Below are 17937 nucleotides of genomic sequence, written 5' to 3' on the forward strand. Positions count from 1 at the left end.
GGACAGCAGAGTTTTAGACAACCAGTAATCTGATGGCAGCTGCAGCATATCAATTCCAATTTTGTAAAACAAGGTCCATTTTATCCATCGGATTATTGCAGTTCAAAAGCCATGGATGCGCAGGCACTTGACAATCATGGTAGATGGAACTTTGGCTTATCTGTACAGACAGGTCGAGTACTTGACCATCGGAGCAGATGGAACAGTTAAGGTATTTGACCATCAGAGCAGATAGAGCTTAAATAAACAGTTCAGCTGTTGATAAGTGGCAAAGTCTTTGTAGACGGGTGCTGCTGTCAAAAGGGTTTGTCTCTTCCTCCAACATGCTTCTAGTTGACTACAAGGCAGGTGTTACTCGAATTGTTAGTTCAACCTTTCATAACTAACAACAATGCCCATATAGCCGATTATAGATTTCTGAACAGGTAAATCAATGATCACTAGTGGTCTGGCCTAACAGAAAAAGAACACTCAGCTTTCTACGTTAAAGGTGAAGCATTGTTATAGGGACACTTACCATCTACCACCTGAACGGTACACTATTCTGTATCTAAACTAAACTATCTCAAACTGTAGACTCAACTTAGCAGTGTAACAAAACCAAATGTGTGAGTTTCCTCTGTTTTCTCTGGCCTCTTCCCAGATATTCTGGCTGGCTTTTCCACACTGGCCCCGGTATGTGCGTACAACTTGCCCATGCATATGTGTGGTAACACATGGTAACCTAGTTCATAATGATTTACCAAGAACATTTTATGAAAACTCAATTAAGGGTTTCAAACGTTGAGCCCAAAGGATTGCTGAATGTTAAATATAACTGACCATATTTATACTAGAACACCTCATTTTGAAGGACTCACTTTAAAAATTGCATCCATTGCAATAACATGAGTATCTTTGATTAGGATTATGATATAACCCAAAACCGTGATTATGATTATGGACAAAAGGATTAGCTTAAATTCAAACTGTCATTCATGTAGAAAATGTACTTTAAATCAACTACCAGTTATGCGTTAAACCCCAAATTCAAGCCTTTAAACTGATAACCTTTTTACGTGAACCATCTCAGATGTGAAAGCAATATTACCATTAATCAAACACTAGTTTTTTTTTTTCCTCTATTGTTGTTTCTTATTCAACTTAATCAGAAAAAGCTCTTAAATAGCCATCATGCAGCATCAGGATTATAAGCTGCTCTGTTTACAATCGGCTCTAACAAAAACTTTAATTACATTCCCAGAGGAAGTATACCCCCTGTATGGCGACTATTGTGACCCATTTAGATGAATGGGGACACTTGTGTGGGGTACAAGGTTTACAGTACCCAGTGAGGAGGTGATAAAATGCCCTGTTCCATATGATTGCTGTGACCAATCACAGCAGTCACAGTTGTAAACATAGGCTTCATGAATGTCCACAGCAATCACCTGGTACAGGACCAATGACATTGGCCCTGTAGTCTGATCTGTAATCACACAGTGATCACAAACTGTGGCACTGCCCACCCCCAAGAACGTACACAAGGCATGCAGGTAGGAGGATCTACAGTTATCTCCTTCTGAATTGAGGCTTGTCCCGACCAACTGTTTATATATAGTGGCCAGGCAGGAAGTTCTATTTCTATGTGAAAAATCACTATAACTATCATATTTATAACAGTAATACTTCAATGATATAATTTTTTTATATGATATCTTAAAATACATACCATGCAAGTATTACAGTAAGTACTCTGAGCGGGAGATATAGAAATCAAAATATACATCTATTATTTCTTAGCTGTCCACTAGAGGCAAAGCAGGAATGGGATTCATTTCACCTGCACCTTTCACTTCTATCCCAGCTGTCACTTTCCTCTGAATTGTGTATGTGGCATTGTGTGTGGCTTTTTTATAGAATGTTTGTTTTCTCCAATGGACAAAAGCAGCTACTTACAAAAAAAAAAAAAAAACTGTATGATTTTATTGGAAAAATATCAATTTATGGACATTTAATATCTATGGACTAACTTAGTTTCTGTACCTCAAAGAAAGGTGCAGAAGCACAAGGCTCACTTTACTGAGCTAACACACCAGGAAAAGGATCCCTATTTTTACAAAATAGTGATAGTAAATTTCAGCCAAATTAGATGTGAAACTTACAGTTACATGGCTAAATTAAAAAAAATCTTATCATTGTATTAATTCCTTGTTAATTGAGCCTGTTGTGTGCAGTAACTTAGAACAACCAATCAGAATCAGCATTTAAGAATCTGATTCAGGTAAGCATTAGTCTTTTTTGATTTCTGACAATTCACTATAACCAGCATGGCTTTTATGTAAAGTACTAAACTGCTGACAGATAGTCTATGCTTGATTTCGGTTGGTTACAATACAGCACTACTCTTTGTACTGTGGTATTAATTAAAGCCCATGTGTTTATAATTTCCTGTAAAGGACAGGTATGAAAGCTTATTAAAAAGTATTGAGCACTAGATATATCTTGAGTGTCAGGAGTTATTACAAATGATGATCTCTTTCCAAGTTCATACTGCAGCTAGTGCGTAAGACATTGCTGTTTTTGGAAGTGCCATCCATGTACAACCTTAGAAGACATACCAAGAAGAGTGTTTCTTCTACAATTCAGAAAGAGATAATTACTTTTTCAAAATATTTCTTATTAAAATGCCCTTGTTCTAAAAGATTTTTCCACACAGAATAATTCACTGTGAATTAAGTAAAAGTGTCAAGGAGGACTCAGTGTACAGCTATACTCTCATTTTGTGACAGTCATTAATGTAATAATTAATCTCTGTCATTTAACTGTATTACATTTTGTAAGGAGGAAATTGAAGATAGATCTATTTCAGACTAATTCATATTGCACTTTAGTACGTGAGAGCAGGGTGAATCAAATGTCATTTCTTCCCTCAGTAAATTTCATTCTGTCACTTCATAATGAACAAGATTTTTTTTGGGGGGGGGGGGGAAATGTCTTCAGCAAGGAAAAACATGCTTATTAGGGAATCTTATTTACAAAATGCACAATTTCACAGTCACAAAGTTATTCAAACTATAAAATTACTTTCATGTTGCCATAATACAAACATACAGTACATTTGACAGGTGGGTTATCATGAGAAGAGTATCATAATGTATGGAAACGTACCCTTTATAAGTTCATGCTGAAGAAAAAGTACAATGACGCAATTATTCATTAAATATCTTTTATTTGTTTTGCAACTTAAAAGATTAGTTCGACTTTTGAAAACAAATACCAAATGCACATTTTTTGCAGACAAAAAAGTGAATTTATCTTTTTTTTTCCTAAAAAGCCTGCAGATCATTGCACCTCCGGTCAGCACATCATGGGAGTAATGCCAGGCTTATGCAGACTCTCAAGATAGCTGTCTGCCCATGCCTCCAATACAGGTGGGCAGTTACTAGAGAGCAGAAAGATCTAAGAACTACAAGAGCACTCCTGGGTGCCCTTGCAGTTCATTAAGAACTACAAGCCATCAGCTGCAATGGATGATGGTACTTGTAGTCTATTAAAGCGGAGTTCCGGGCACAGAAGTCATTTTTCAATAAACATACCCCCGGGACAGTCAGGGCTAGCACATTCCACAATGGCTAGCCTCTGATCTGTCCCGGTTCGCACTTACATTTTAGAAGAAATACTTACTTATAAAATTTCTTCCACAGCGTTTCCATCTCTCTTGTGGGCAGCTGAAGCCGGCGCGGTCCTCTTCTGTGTCTTCTTCCGCGTCTTCTTGTCCCAGAATGCGCCTGCACCGGCCCCACCGGCCCCTTACACAGGTGTAATGTGTTCAGACAGATGAACTTAACCTTTAATGCTGAAGTAAAGTTCAGTAAATGACTGGCTGCGGTTGATCCCCTGTATGCTTAGACCAAAATCCTCTTTATGCTTAGTTCAAAATGAACCAAGTATTCAAGCAAATATCACAATATCAAGCACCTATGACAGAGATAGTTGACTATGTCATCCCGTCATAGGTTCTCTTCACACCTCTGCATTGTCCAAAAGTGCCAAAAATGTGTAAATAACTGTACATGTGCTAGTGACATTATCAGGAAAAGCAATAACAGCATTATCTCAGAAAGAGAAGACTTTACTACAAGTTCATAATAACAGCAAGTATGTTTAATACGCTTTCAGATGGAAGAACGTATCAAGGCTGATTTTACTTATGCTTTAAGTTGAACCTTAACTAAAAAAGTAACTCCTGGAAGGTTAATAGTGTCTGAACAGTACCCTGAAAAAATAATTTTGCCTTGAATTTTCCATGAAACAATTGTATAGTGCACATTATGTTCCTGGAGCCTCCTAGCTGTATATCTAAAGAGTGAGATGTGGTGAGGTTATTATTGATATGCTCACTGTTCTTCTTGCTGGAGAGAAAATGGAGGGAAAGGTTCTGCCTGCTTTTTTTCAATTAATTCTTTGGATCTGTGCACCTCTCCTGCTACTTCTTGAAGATCCCCCACCAGTCATCAAATCACCAGTCATCAGGGGGGTATGCTCTGACATAATGAAACAAAGCCCACCCAAGCTCTACCAAGATGCCGGCATTCATACAAAGACAGGGCAAAAGATGAGCTTTAGGGAATCCACATGTTATGGTGGTGACTAATCTTTTCCTCTCTGCTTGCCCTATTTGGCCACATCTTAGGTCTACTTTAAAACAGAAGATATTTATTTTTATAGTTAGAATCACTCCTAATAGTATTTTACTACTACAGATAAATTACTCGGAGGGGCTGGGCATGACCCAGCTGTCTTGGTCCACATTGGAACCAATGACAGACTATATGGAAGGTGGAGGCTCCTTAAGAACCAATTTAATGAACTAGGCTGCAAGTTGAAGGGAAGGACCGCCAAGGTGATATTCTCTGAAATATTGCTTGTGCTATGCGCATTACAGGAAAGACAAGGGGAGATTAGAGAGCTGAATGCATGGCTAAAGACCTGGTGTAAGAAGGAGGGATTTGGGTTTTTAGAGCACTGGGCTCACTTTTCATTGGGGTGCAACCTATATGCTATGGTTTGTTGGTTTACACCTAAATGGAAGGGGGTCTTTTGTGCTAGGGGAGAGGTTTATGGGAAGGCTGGAGGAGTTTTTAAACTAGGATTGAGGGGGGAGGGTGACTTAGATTATAATGGGTCAGACAGGTCAGACAGAGGTCAGCCCCTATTGGTGGATGGAATGGGGAAAGATGGGGGGAGAGTTATGGCAGAGGATAAGAAGTTTCCCATGTTACAAACAACCATTGGAAATGGTACTATTTGTGCCAAAATTAAAAATATGCAAAATAAGTGCGCAAAATGTGACAATGAATTAAAGTGTTTGTTCACCAATGCCAGAAGTCTGCCAAGCAAAATAGGTGAGTTGGAAGCTCTGGTGCACGAGGAGAACTATGATTTAATTGGTATTGCTGAATCTTGGCTTCATTCTTTACATGACTGGGCTATTAATATTCCTGGCTATGCAGGGTAAAACGGAGGGGTGGTGGTGTCTGTCTCTATGTTAGAAGTGATCTCAAAGTGAGTGTAAAAGAGGACCTAGTTGATGGAGAGTGTGCTGAGACTGAAGCAGTATGGGTTGAAATGTACATGGGTGAGCGTAATACAAAGATTATCATTGGAGTTTGTTATAGACCTCCCAGTATTAATGAGGAGATGGCACAGATAGAAAGGGCTGCAAGGGCTGGGACAGTGTTCATAATGGGGGATTTTAACTACCCAGACATTGACTAGAGTAATAGCACTGCTGGAACAGTTAAAGGGCAAACATTTATAAACCTATTACAAGACAATTTTATGGTGCAGTTTATTGAGGCTCCCACTAGAAATGATGCTCTGTTGGACCTGGTAATCTCAAACGATGCAGAGCTTATTAATAATGTTCATATAAAAGAACGTCTGGGTATCAGAGACCATAATATGATTTCATTTAATGTTAGCTGTAAGCAAAAAACGCATACAGGAAATACAAAAACACTTAACTTTAAGAAAGCAAATTTTCCAACGATGAGGGCTGCTTGCAAAAGATAGTAGGACAAACCCCCAAAAATTCTTAAAATATATTAATAGTATAAAGGTTAGGTCTGAGCATGTAGGCCCTTTACAAAATAATCAGGAGTGGGTGACTGGGGACAAAGAGAAGGCAAATTTATTAAATACTTTCTTCAGCTCTGTGTATACAAAGGAGCATGGGGGAGCTCATGACCATAATAATGATGGCATTGACACAGCCCCAAATGATCCACAATGGCTCAAAAGTGATATGGTCCAAAAATATTTAGACAGATGGCATCCACCCACACATCCTAAAAGAATTTAGCATGGTAATTTCAAAGCCTTTGTTTTTAATTTTTAGAGACTTGTTAAGGACTTGAATAGTACCACTGGATTGGCATAGGCCCAATGTGGTGCCTATATTTTAAAAGGGATTAAAGTCTTTGCCAAGTAACTATAGACCTGTTAGTTTAACTTCTATAGTCAGGAAGATACTGGAGAGTTTAATAAAAGACCACATAGATGAGTTCTTGCTAGAAAAAAAATAGACAGCATGGATTCATGAAAGACAGAAGTTGTCAAACAAACCTGATTTCTTTTTATGAGGAGGTAAGTAAAACCTTGGACAGAGGGGTGGCTGTGGATGTAGTATACTTGGATTTTGCAAAAGCATTTGACACAGTTCCCCACACCCAGCTAATGTGTAAGGTAAAGTCTACAGGCTTAGAAAGATTAGAAAGATCAGTTTGCAAATGGATAGATAATTGGCTAAAAGATAGAATTCAGAGAGTAGTGGTTAATGATTCTTATTCTAAATGGTCTAAGGTTATCAGTGGTGTACCCCAAGGTTCAGTGTTGGGACCCTTACTTTTTAATATCTTTATAAATGATTTAGGGTCTGGGATTAAAAGTACCATTTCAGTCTTTGCATATGACACCAAGCTTTGCAGTGGAATAACTTCTTTACAGGATGTCTCCAACTTACAAGCTGACCTCAATGCACTGTTTCATTGGGCAAATAGGTAGAAAATGAGGTTTAATGTTGATAAATGTAAAGTTATGCACTTGGGGGCTAAGAATATGCATGCACCATAGTGGAAAAGGATATGGGTGTTCTGGTAGATTCTAAGCTTAATAATAGCATGCCAAGCTGCGGTTTCCAAAGCAAGCAAAGTCCTTTCTTGTATTAACAGGGACATGGACTCCAGAGAGAGAGGTATCATTTTGCCCCCGTTAAAATCATTAGTAAGACCTCATCTGAAATATGCAGTTCAGTTTTGGGTACCAGTTCTTAAAAAGAATATCAGGGAACTGGAGAAAATGCAGAGAATGGCAACCAAACTGATAAGAGGCATGGAGGAGCTCAGCTATGAGAAAAGATTAGAGGAAATTAATGTATTCTCTCTTGAGAAGAGGAGATTAAGGGGGGATATGATCAACATGTATAAATACATAAGGGGCCCATATAGTGAACTTGGTGTTGAGTTGTTCACTTTAAGGTCAACACAGAGGACAAGGGGCACTCTTTATGGCTAGAGGAAAACAGATTTTGTCTCCAAATACGCAAAGGTTTCTTCACCGTAAGAGCTGTGAAAATGTGGAATAGTCTCCCTTCAGAGGTGGTTCTGGCCAGCTCACTAGATTGCTTTAATAAAAGCCTGGATTATTTCCTGGGTGGACTTAATATAAGTGAGTACTAATATTTATAGGTAAAGTTGATCCGGGGAATATCAGATTGCCTCTCGGGGGATCTGGAAGGAATTTTTTTTCCCCTGCTGTAGCAAATTGGATCATGCTTTGCTGGGTTTTTTTGCCTTTCTCTGGATCAACTGCGGGTATAGGATTGTGTGTATGGGATTGTATGGTTAGGTCCTTATTACTGTTTTTTTTTTTTTTTGGTTGAGTCAGGTGGACTTGTGCCTTTTTTCAACCTGACTAACTATGTAACTATGTAAGAAATATGTTTTTAAATTAGTTGCTGATTGACAGTGGTATAACTTTTAGATTACTTTAAAAAAAAAAAAAAACAAATGTGTAGACCAAGAAATTACTATTAGTTTTGTTTCCTTTTCCAAGCAACAAGAAAAAGGAGTCCCTTCTCCATTAAAACCCTTGTGTATATGTATTGAAGAATTCCATGCACAAGCTGATCCACTTGTCCCATAAGCCCTAACATGTTTCACTCCATCCGGAGTTTATTTGTACACTCTATGAATAGGTTACCAAATGAAGTGAAATTCGATAGTGTTTGTGGGACAAGTGGATCAGCTTGTGCATGGAATGTTTCTATAAATATACACAAGGCTTTTAATGGAGATTAGCCTGCTTTTCCTAGTTGCTTGAGAGTGGACTTTATGGGGCAGGCAGCAACCTTAGAAGCCTGCACCAGTTTTTGGAAGAGTAAGGGGGGTATGTCTGTAGTGGAACACAATACTTTCAGTACACATCCCCTTTTTGTTATTGGGTAAAAAAAAATCAATATTTATGTTTAATACTATATTTTGTGAAGGTATTTTACCATTTTGTCTTTTATTTTATTGCTTGTATTCATGCAAAAAGAAATCAGTTTAGTTACCTATAGTGTTTTGTACAAAGTTAAATACAGTATAAAGTAGACTACACCACTATTTGTATAGCTTTATAAAGTAAAAAGATAAAAAAATATTTAGCTGTTCTGGTATTATTACTGAAGGGAAGAAAAAAAATGTTTTGTATTACCCAATTCTGGTGAAAGTATTTCCTGTCCAAAAAAAAGAACTTTATTATTTTACAATCTCTGTAATGTAAAGGAAATATTCTGCAGAGAGTGAGACCCCCTCATAATGGCCAAAGAAGCAGCATAAATTGATACTAAGGTATGGAGATATGATGCTGAATCAATTTTGGGTGAATTCAGTCATTGGTAGCCAACGTAATCTACCCCATATAAAATAATTTTATTAACAGGCTTACTTTATTAGGAAAAAAAGCAGAGAGTTACACACAGTAACCAATCAGCTGTCAACTTTCTTTGTTCTGACTGTGAATAATTGATAATTGCTGTACATAACGAATGCTGTTTGCTTTCCCTCATTGAGCCTGTAAATGACTTAGCTCTACATCACTTAATAAAAGAATGGATCTCATCAGTTATTATCTGAAACAGTTACTGTGTAATATATAATATATACTATATATATATATATATATATATATATATATATATATATATATAATTTATTTTCTGTTTATTTGATTTTCATCAATTTTAGCATAGCATGATATAATGATATAATAATATCCAACAGGGCAAAGAGTTTACCAAGTATGTGTTGCATAATGTAATACATCCAATTTTAGTGATACATTGACAGTGTATATATATAGTTGAATGTAATGTGATGGCATGCAGTCTGCTGGGGTTAGGCCTAAAATAAGTAAAAGTATATCAAATTCATGTAGCTTCACTACTTGCCTAGCTAACATCAACATGCATATAAATTGTAACTGACTTTCAATTATACTAACTTAACACTGTCTTCTGTTTTACCTTAGAAACAAATCAGCTACATAGTGTTAATGTTTCTCATTCCTGTTTCAGGCAATGAACAGTCTAGTAGATCATTGACTTTCTACACTTGAGTATTGTATGATTATTGTAGTGTGAAAATGAAATGAAACCTAGAAAACAATTGTGTTTTTCCCCAAAGTATATTCTCCATGCTACAGATGTGATTTTATGGAGGTTGGATTTTTTTTTCTACTGTCTTGTTCATGTTTCACAAAGTCAGCATATTGATTCTCAATTTAAATGCAGGGACAGTATGCTAAAATTGTGTAGTTTGGAGTGTTTATGTAGACTTCACTAGCACTGCCCTGCTTAATAAATGAAAGTGCCTTAGGGTCCATTAAATAAAAACTCCATGTATTTTTGGTTACGCAGAAAACAGTGGTATTTAAATGCTTTGGTCTCTATGTTCCATTTGCCTGTTATTGGAAGCTTGTTATCCTTTCACACTGGACAATACAACAGCATGTCTGTTTCTCCCCTCTTTCTTCAAATCAAAGATCAAAGGCTACATTTGTAAAGCAAATAGTTGGAGAGCTACAGTCGGGTTTGATGAAAACCCACTACAGCCTCTTGGGAGATATTACCTTCCTCATTATTCCACTGATTGGCCTTATTTCATCCAAGGATTACTGCACATTCTCCTGACGGCTGATGAGCGGCTTCATGAATATACAAAATAATCCAGCGGCACTGGGCCAGCACTGATTATTATTGTGAAACTCAGAGGAGCTGCTTCAGATGAGCTGCTGGAGACTGCTGAACTCTTCCTTGCCATTCTCCATCTGATTTTACCACAAGGAACCTTATTAGACCATTTTTCACATCTGTAAGAAAAAAGGCAGGGAAAAGAAAAAAAAAACAGAGATAGTAGAAAGAGAATGCATCTAGTTAAAAATGATCTGGGAATTCTGGGTACCAGATGTTTTTTGCTTAATTTTGCAAAATGACTTTTATTAGATTACGCTAAGTACTTACTAACTACAGTTAAAGTGCTTTTCATGGAGCCTGATGGGAATTCTGTCCTAAATAGCCTTTTATTTTTCACAACCCTCTGTTTCTGTGTCTCTGTATACGTGTTATTTTGGATAAATTCTATGTTACCGGTTAATTTTTTTTTTTTTTTTTTAGTAGACTTGAAACAAAGAAATCATTAAATACTCCACCTTTTCAACATCTTCCAAAACTGGATAGACCAGCTGGTAGCTCAAGCTACCCAAATAGAAATATTGTGTAAGGTAATCAGACTGCGATAGCACCTTGCAAACTGCAATAACCTTTGCAACCATCTGGCTATCTTTGCACTGGGATCAGTCAAGTGAACAATTATGGGTCACTGCGTTTAGCCTGCAGAGAGCTTTTAAGGCTTTTTGGACAACAGGTTACTGAACCTTAGGTGGTCAGACCAAATTTGAAATGTCAGTTTGCATCAATTCATTTTTGACCAATATGGTAGTTTGACAGAAGTGCCTGAGAACTAGGTGCACAGGTAAGCATTCCCGGTTCTCTGCTGCAATATTAATTAGTATTCTCAAGGCACAGAACACAAGCATGATGACTTATTGCAATTACAGAGCAGTTACGGGACAGGTGTACAGTATATTAAGTAAAGATACAATAAGGCTAGGTTTATGCTAGCCTGCACAGTAAAAGCAGCGTTTTATTATGCAGGCTAGTGTCAGCTCCCATAGGGGGCACACGGCTCATCACACTACTTACTTGTTTTTTTTTTTGTAACTTTATTTGGAGTGTCCCATAATGATACTGCATAGCAGATATGCTGCATTTTTCTGCACCGCACCACACCAATGTCGTATGTTTGGTAAAAAAAAAATAACACAATAAGAGTATATGATTTAGACTGTGTAAAAGTTATAAAGTCTACAAACTATGGTATACATGTATTTAAAAATTGGTTAATCCTGATGTACTGACTAATTTCTTGAAGTCCTAAAATGCCAGGACAGTACAAATTCCCCCAAATGACTCCTTTTTGGAAACTAGATAGTCTAAAGTATTTAGTAAGAGGCGTGGTGAGTTTTTGAAGCTGTATTTTTTGTCACAATCTTTTAGGAAAATTAAGAAATTAAACAGTTATTTTTTTTATTTACACAAAGTTGCCGTTTTAACAAGTTTTTTCTCACACATAGCATTGGCATTCTTATAATTATACCGCAAAACACATGCCTCTCAGGAATGGGGATACCCATTTGGGACTTTTTCACAGCCTAGATGCATAGAGGGGTCCAAAATCCAAGGAGCACATTCAGGTGTCCCAGGGACATAAATTACACAGCTAATTTACTGACTATCTATCACATTTTGGAGGCCATGGAGCATCAGGACAATGGAAACACTCACAAAATGTCTACATTTTGGAAAGCAATCACCAATTTTCAAAGATGCATGATGAGTCTTTTGAAGAATACATTTTTTGCCACAAGTTTTGGAAAATGCTGAAAGAAAACGAAAAATATATTTTTTACATAAAGTTGTCAATTTAATAGGTTATTTTCAACACACAGCATAGGTATAGTTAGAATTACACCTAAAAACAGATTCTGCTACTGCTCTCAAGTGTAACAATACCACATGTGTGAGACTTTTTCACTTTTTGGACCAATTATACTGTATACCGGACATTATAGCTTGTATTTCACACAAATCAACCTTATGTATCAAAACCAATGTACTATAATGGTCCCCTTTATAGAAGTGATTAGGAAATATAGCTTAGTGTAGCATCACGTATAGCAGTCCTTGTTCCTATAAGGCAAACCTATTGGTACATGACTGACCATTTTTTGAGGGGAGATCCCCTCTTCCTCAGAGCCACTGTGGCTCTGAGGAAGAGGGGATCTCCCTTCAAAATGCGTCAGCAGTTTGGAAATCTTCTTACATTTTGGGATTTGCCTAATAGATGAGACTGTTTGGAGTACACCGTGGACTCTTATGTGTCTATTTGATATTGCTGTTTGTGAGTATATATATCTATTCACTTTTTATACTAATAAAGCAATCACAAAGGTAATGCACTAGGCTTGTTCTCCCTCTGTCTTCTTGTGTTACCAGTTACTCCTTTGGGTTTCCCCAGCCTGATGTTGGGGGGCAGCAAAGCCAGGGCAAAAATTTTACTAGCCCAAAACTGTATTTTGCCTGCTTGCCAGCACATTCCTTTCGAGCACAGAGGATTGGTCACTTTAGCTATCAGCTGTCAGCAGGATTCCCTGCTGACAGCTGAAAGTAAAGAAAAACAATTGACAGCATGACAGCAACTAAAAAAATTGGGAAAAATGGTGTGACGCCCCCCCAAATCCATACCAGACCCTTCGGCCCCCCTCCTGAACCATACCAGGCCACATGCCCTCAACATGAGGGGTGGTTTGGGGCAAGGTGGGCTCTGACCCCCCAAAGCACCTTGTCCCCATGTCCGTGAAAGGTCATACCTCTCACGGACGTCACCTTGTCCCTACCAATCTTTCAGTTTTACCAAGGCGAATGCACACATACCATAAGTGGTACATATAAATTACAAAAGTCAACCACCATTACTAAATGGGAAAGAGATTTAGGCACCACATTCACTAATAGCACATGGCAGAAGGCTATCAATCAAACCTACAAAGCGCAATCTGCTCCGATCATTGGCAACTGTACCATAAGGTACTACATAGATGGTACCTCACCCCATATAAACTTTCTAAAATGTACCCTACATCATCTGCAATGTGTTGGCGCCAATGTGGAGAGCAGGGATCGCTGATCTATATTATGTGGTTCTGCCCATCTCTTATCTCCTATTGGAACCAAATCTTCAAGCTGATTTCTGTATTCACACAAACATCTTTACACCCTAATTTATCCCTTGCACTGCTGCACTTAAACATAGAGACTATCCCCAAGTCTGTCAGAACTCTAGTCATCCACATACTTCTATCAGCTAAATTGAATATGACTAGGAACTGGAAACAATTACACAGCCCCAAAGTCTCTGAGGTGATATATGACTTGAACCACATCTGCTCTTTGTAACGACTATATGCTACTAAGAATGACAAATACTGTAAATTTCTCTCTGCATGGTCACCGTGGATATCTCATAATCACTGTTCTAATACCTGACCTTTAGATTCCTGGTGCTAACTTACTGAATTCCCTGACTGCACTCCTCTCTTCTTTGGGCTCATCTGTAGCTCTCTGGACATACCCACTTCCTCCCTCCCCCTATTAGTTACACTAGTTTTGCGCTTTGGATTTAGCTAAATCACACTGTACGAGTTCAGCTGATGATGGTACACACCTGGTAGAGATCCTAGCGACTCTGAGCGGATAGGCCTATCCCCCACATTAACAATGAGACAAGTCCCTCTAGCCAAATTGAGAGACTAGTAAGGGGCTTGCAATCCTGATTTGAGTGGATTTGGCCTCTGACTTTAATATGCTTGGTTTATTTCCTTTTTATTGTAATCACCTCCTTACTGTAGCGGCCTTTGGCACTTTGTATATTGGGATCTTGTTCTGTTATTATTCATTGTTATTGTCTGTTCATTAATACTTATTCCTTAATACTCAATAAAAACCATTGAACGTAAAAGGATATGGAATTTCTAATATTTCATTTTTAAGCATTACTAAAGTCGCTTCTCCCAGAGGAATAAAAAAAAAAAAAAAAGCATTAGTGCATGTCCCCTTTGTTTGACAATTCCAAGCCTAATTGCCAAGAAAATTGAGATTATTGTTCACTACTGGTGAAATACAATTCAGCTTTAATCCATAAATTAACACTGGAGTGTAGTTATTTCACTAAAAAAAAAAATATATATTGCAGTTACTCAATTTACAATATTTAAAGCTGAAGTTTAGTCATTTTTGGGGGAAGATACAGCACCACATACTGTACATTATTTATTATTATGCATAATGGTGTGTATTCTATCCCCTGCAGGTTGCTGCATCTTGTAAAAATCCCCTATTAATGCTGACTTCATAGCCAATAGATATTGCCCAGATTGGAAATATTCCTGGGATGCTATATGTGTAACAGCAGCTGCTGCTAGTGTGAAGAGTTGCGCTGCTTGCCCGCCCCTTCTGCCTTCTCCTTCAGACAGAAACCTCATACTAATATTCTCCTACAATGCATCACATTCTGTGAATGGAGGAGGAGTGAGTGAATAACAGGATTTGCATTGCCCATGTGTTGCATTGTGGGAGAATATGAGATCTCTGAATGGTGGAGAGTGCAGTATAGAGGAGTGGAGCAGCACAACTCTTTACACTGGTAGAAGCTGATGTTAATCCATACAATACCAGAAGATAAATGCTCGGGGTGATAGCAGCAGCCTTCAGGAGATTGGTTACACACCATTACACTCAACTGTTCATTGCTGAAAATGAAAAAATATATATACAGTACTAAACTTTTGCTTTAAGCACCTTGACTAGGTCGTATTTTGAACAGGAGAGATACCACCAAAAATAAACATTGGAGTGTATTTATTTCACCAAATAAAAGGCAACAAAATATTGCATTGCAGACTCGATACATACTATTTTAGCACCTTTAAAAGCCTGTTTTTTTAACAGGAGAGACCCATCCAGCCTTTTAGCTGAAAAAAAAAACATTAGAGTGTTTTTATTTCACTAAATGAACAGACAGCAAAATATTGTAGTGACTTAATGCAGTATTTCAGCACCATTACTAGGCTGTAATTTGAACTACAGAGACACCAGCCAGCTTTTTTCACAAAGTCAACATTAGAGTGTATTTACTTCACTAACAAAGCCAGCAAACTATTGTAATGACCACATGCAAAGTATTTAAAGAATAACTCCACTTTTGTTGAGAAAACAGAAAACAATCTGGTCTATATGATCAATGTGCAGTGCAAGGATTTTAACAAACTATGTTGCCGATTCCTAAATGTTTCTGTTCTGGAGGAATAACTCATTGTTAGATAATGCCATGTTCACATTCTAATTGGCAGTAACTAAATAATTGTAATCAGCTGATGAGAAAATGTGCAGTGGCTGCATCCCTTAGGTAGCCTAATCCCTGACTTATAACTTAGTGCAGTTTCCACTCAAGTAGGCAATGACATTTCTGGAGGTGTTCTGTACACCAATGGTGTACAGAGTGCCCCTGGGTTGCAATATTGTATATATTTTTTTAAAAAAAAATTTTAAATGGCTATTTCCACTTTTATTAGGCAACATTTCAAACAGGAGAGACACCTGTCAGACTTTAATCAAACAAAACCAACATTAGAATATATTTATTTCACAAAAAAATCGACAAAATATTGTTGTGACTCCGTGCACAGTATTTAAATATTTTAACTAGGCCAAATGTTTAACAGGGAAGACACCAGGTTTTAATGAAAAAAGTCAAAATTAAAGTGAGTGTATTTCACAGAAGAAAAGGCAGGAAAATATTTTCCTAACTGCATATACCGTATTTAAGCACTTTTACTTGGCTGCGTTTTGAAAAATAGAAGCAGCTTTTAATAAAAAAAATATATATATTAGAGTGTATTATTATTTTACAGAAAAAGAAAAACAATAAAGTATTGTACTGACTTCATGCACAGTATTTAAGCACTTTTACTAGGCCACATTTTCTGAGTGGGATACCAGGTGGGTTTTTAATCAATAAATGAAAATTACAGTGCATTACTTCACAGAAAAAAAAAAAACTGAACCATTTTTGACATATCTTTGCTCTACTTTAAAGTCCAAAATGGATGCCTTGCAGTGGGAGGAGAAGAAAGGTTTTTGGTAGAAAATGTGTGTCACATAATTTGTTCATCCCATACGCCCTGTCATGAAGAAATTGTGGTTTAAAAGAATAAAATTTACTGTATCCATGTGTTAAACTGATTAAAATATACTTAGCTTCCAAAACATGCTGACAAATCATAATAATTCCCTATAAACTGCACAATGAATCTAAAAATAATCTTGGTAAAAGTCCAACAAAGTCAAATACAGTATTAACTTGCAAAATAACATATTTATTTGTTAAAATGTATTTTTCAAGCAACAAGAAGTTAGTTCCAAATTTAGGAATAGTGGGTCAAGCCTTTGAAATAGATTTTATTCCAAATTTAGGAATAGTGGGTAGAGCCTTTGAAATTGTTCCTTTATCTTCCTTTGGCCAATTCAGTAAGGTGCCATTTATTACAACTTATAAATTGAAAGTTTTCCTAGAAAAGCCTTTTGCATATACTACCTTTTTATAGGGAAATATGTGCTTCTGCTATTGACCTGTTTGTTTTTCTGTTATTTAAAAGATAACTTCAACTTTTTGGAAAAAAAAAAAAAAAAAAGAAATGCACATACTTTTACAGAATATTGTTCCTTTTATTTTTATTTTTTCACAGGAGCCTTCAGGGCATTTCTCCCGCTCACCGTCAATTGAGAACTGCAAGCCATCTGCCGCCATTCTTGTTAATGAACAACAAAGCTGTGTGGGCAGAGCCTAGCACAGCCGTGCTGTTTTAAAAATGTGAGAGTCACAGGGAGGGGGGTGCAGGGGGCAAGTCTGGAGCATATTAAATGTTACACCTTTAATATGGGTGTAAAATGTAACATCCTAAAAAAGGTTAACTTAGCCTTAGTAAACCTGAACTCCAAACGATATATTTTATAGTGATATTTAAGTGCAGCGCTTCAAATTACACCAGAATAAATAAAACAAATACGTTAATAAATTCATATCAGAAAGTCCGAAGTGTCCATAATAAATCCACCATTGTGGATGTTTAAGCAAACCCAACGGATATATTTGTAGTGTAATTTCCACCTTAAATTCATAAACACCACGTGTCCTTCACCAAACACTCTGAGGCTTACCAGAGATTGTGTGACTCTTAGCTGAGAAGTCAAACAGCGCTTCTTGTCATTAGAGCATTCAATCCTCAAATAACTTGATATGTCACATAGTGATTCCTCCTCCGTCCCAATCAACATATGAACATGTAACATGAAAGAGAACTAAAACCGCTTCCAATAGTGTAAAACCGGCAAGTATTTTTATTACAATTCGGTTAGAAATGCATACATCAACATTCGAGTAAAAATAGCTTTAAAACTACAACATCCGGAATCCTTAGCTATGTGCTTTGACATTGTTGTGGGATCTTTTACTCTCAGGTACAGATACCTGACACCTATTAGTCAGTGATACCAAATCAGATATGTATCTACATAGAGATCAACAAGAATCAGTAAGTTTGAATTAGAGTGATCTGAATCTTTATTGTTCCCCGTTTGAGATTAAATATGCAATATGATGTATATAAAATAGGTTGTATTAAGATATTGTTTGACCAATCAAAGGTTAGTAGAAGCTTTGGCAAGCTCAGAGTTAA

Source organism: Pelophylax lessonae (genome assembly GCF_965119305.1).
Source record: "Pelophylax lessonae genome assembly, chromosome: 5".
Classification (NCBI taxonomy): domain Eukaryota; kingdom Metazoa; phylum Chordata; class Amphibia; order Anura; family Ranidae; genus Pelophylax; species Pelophylax lessonae.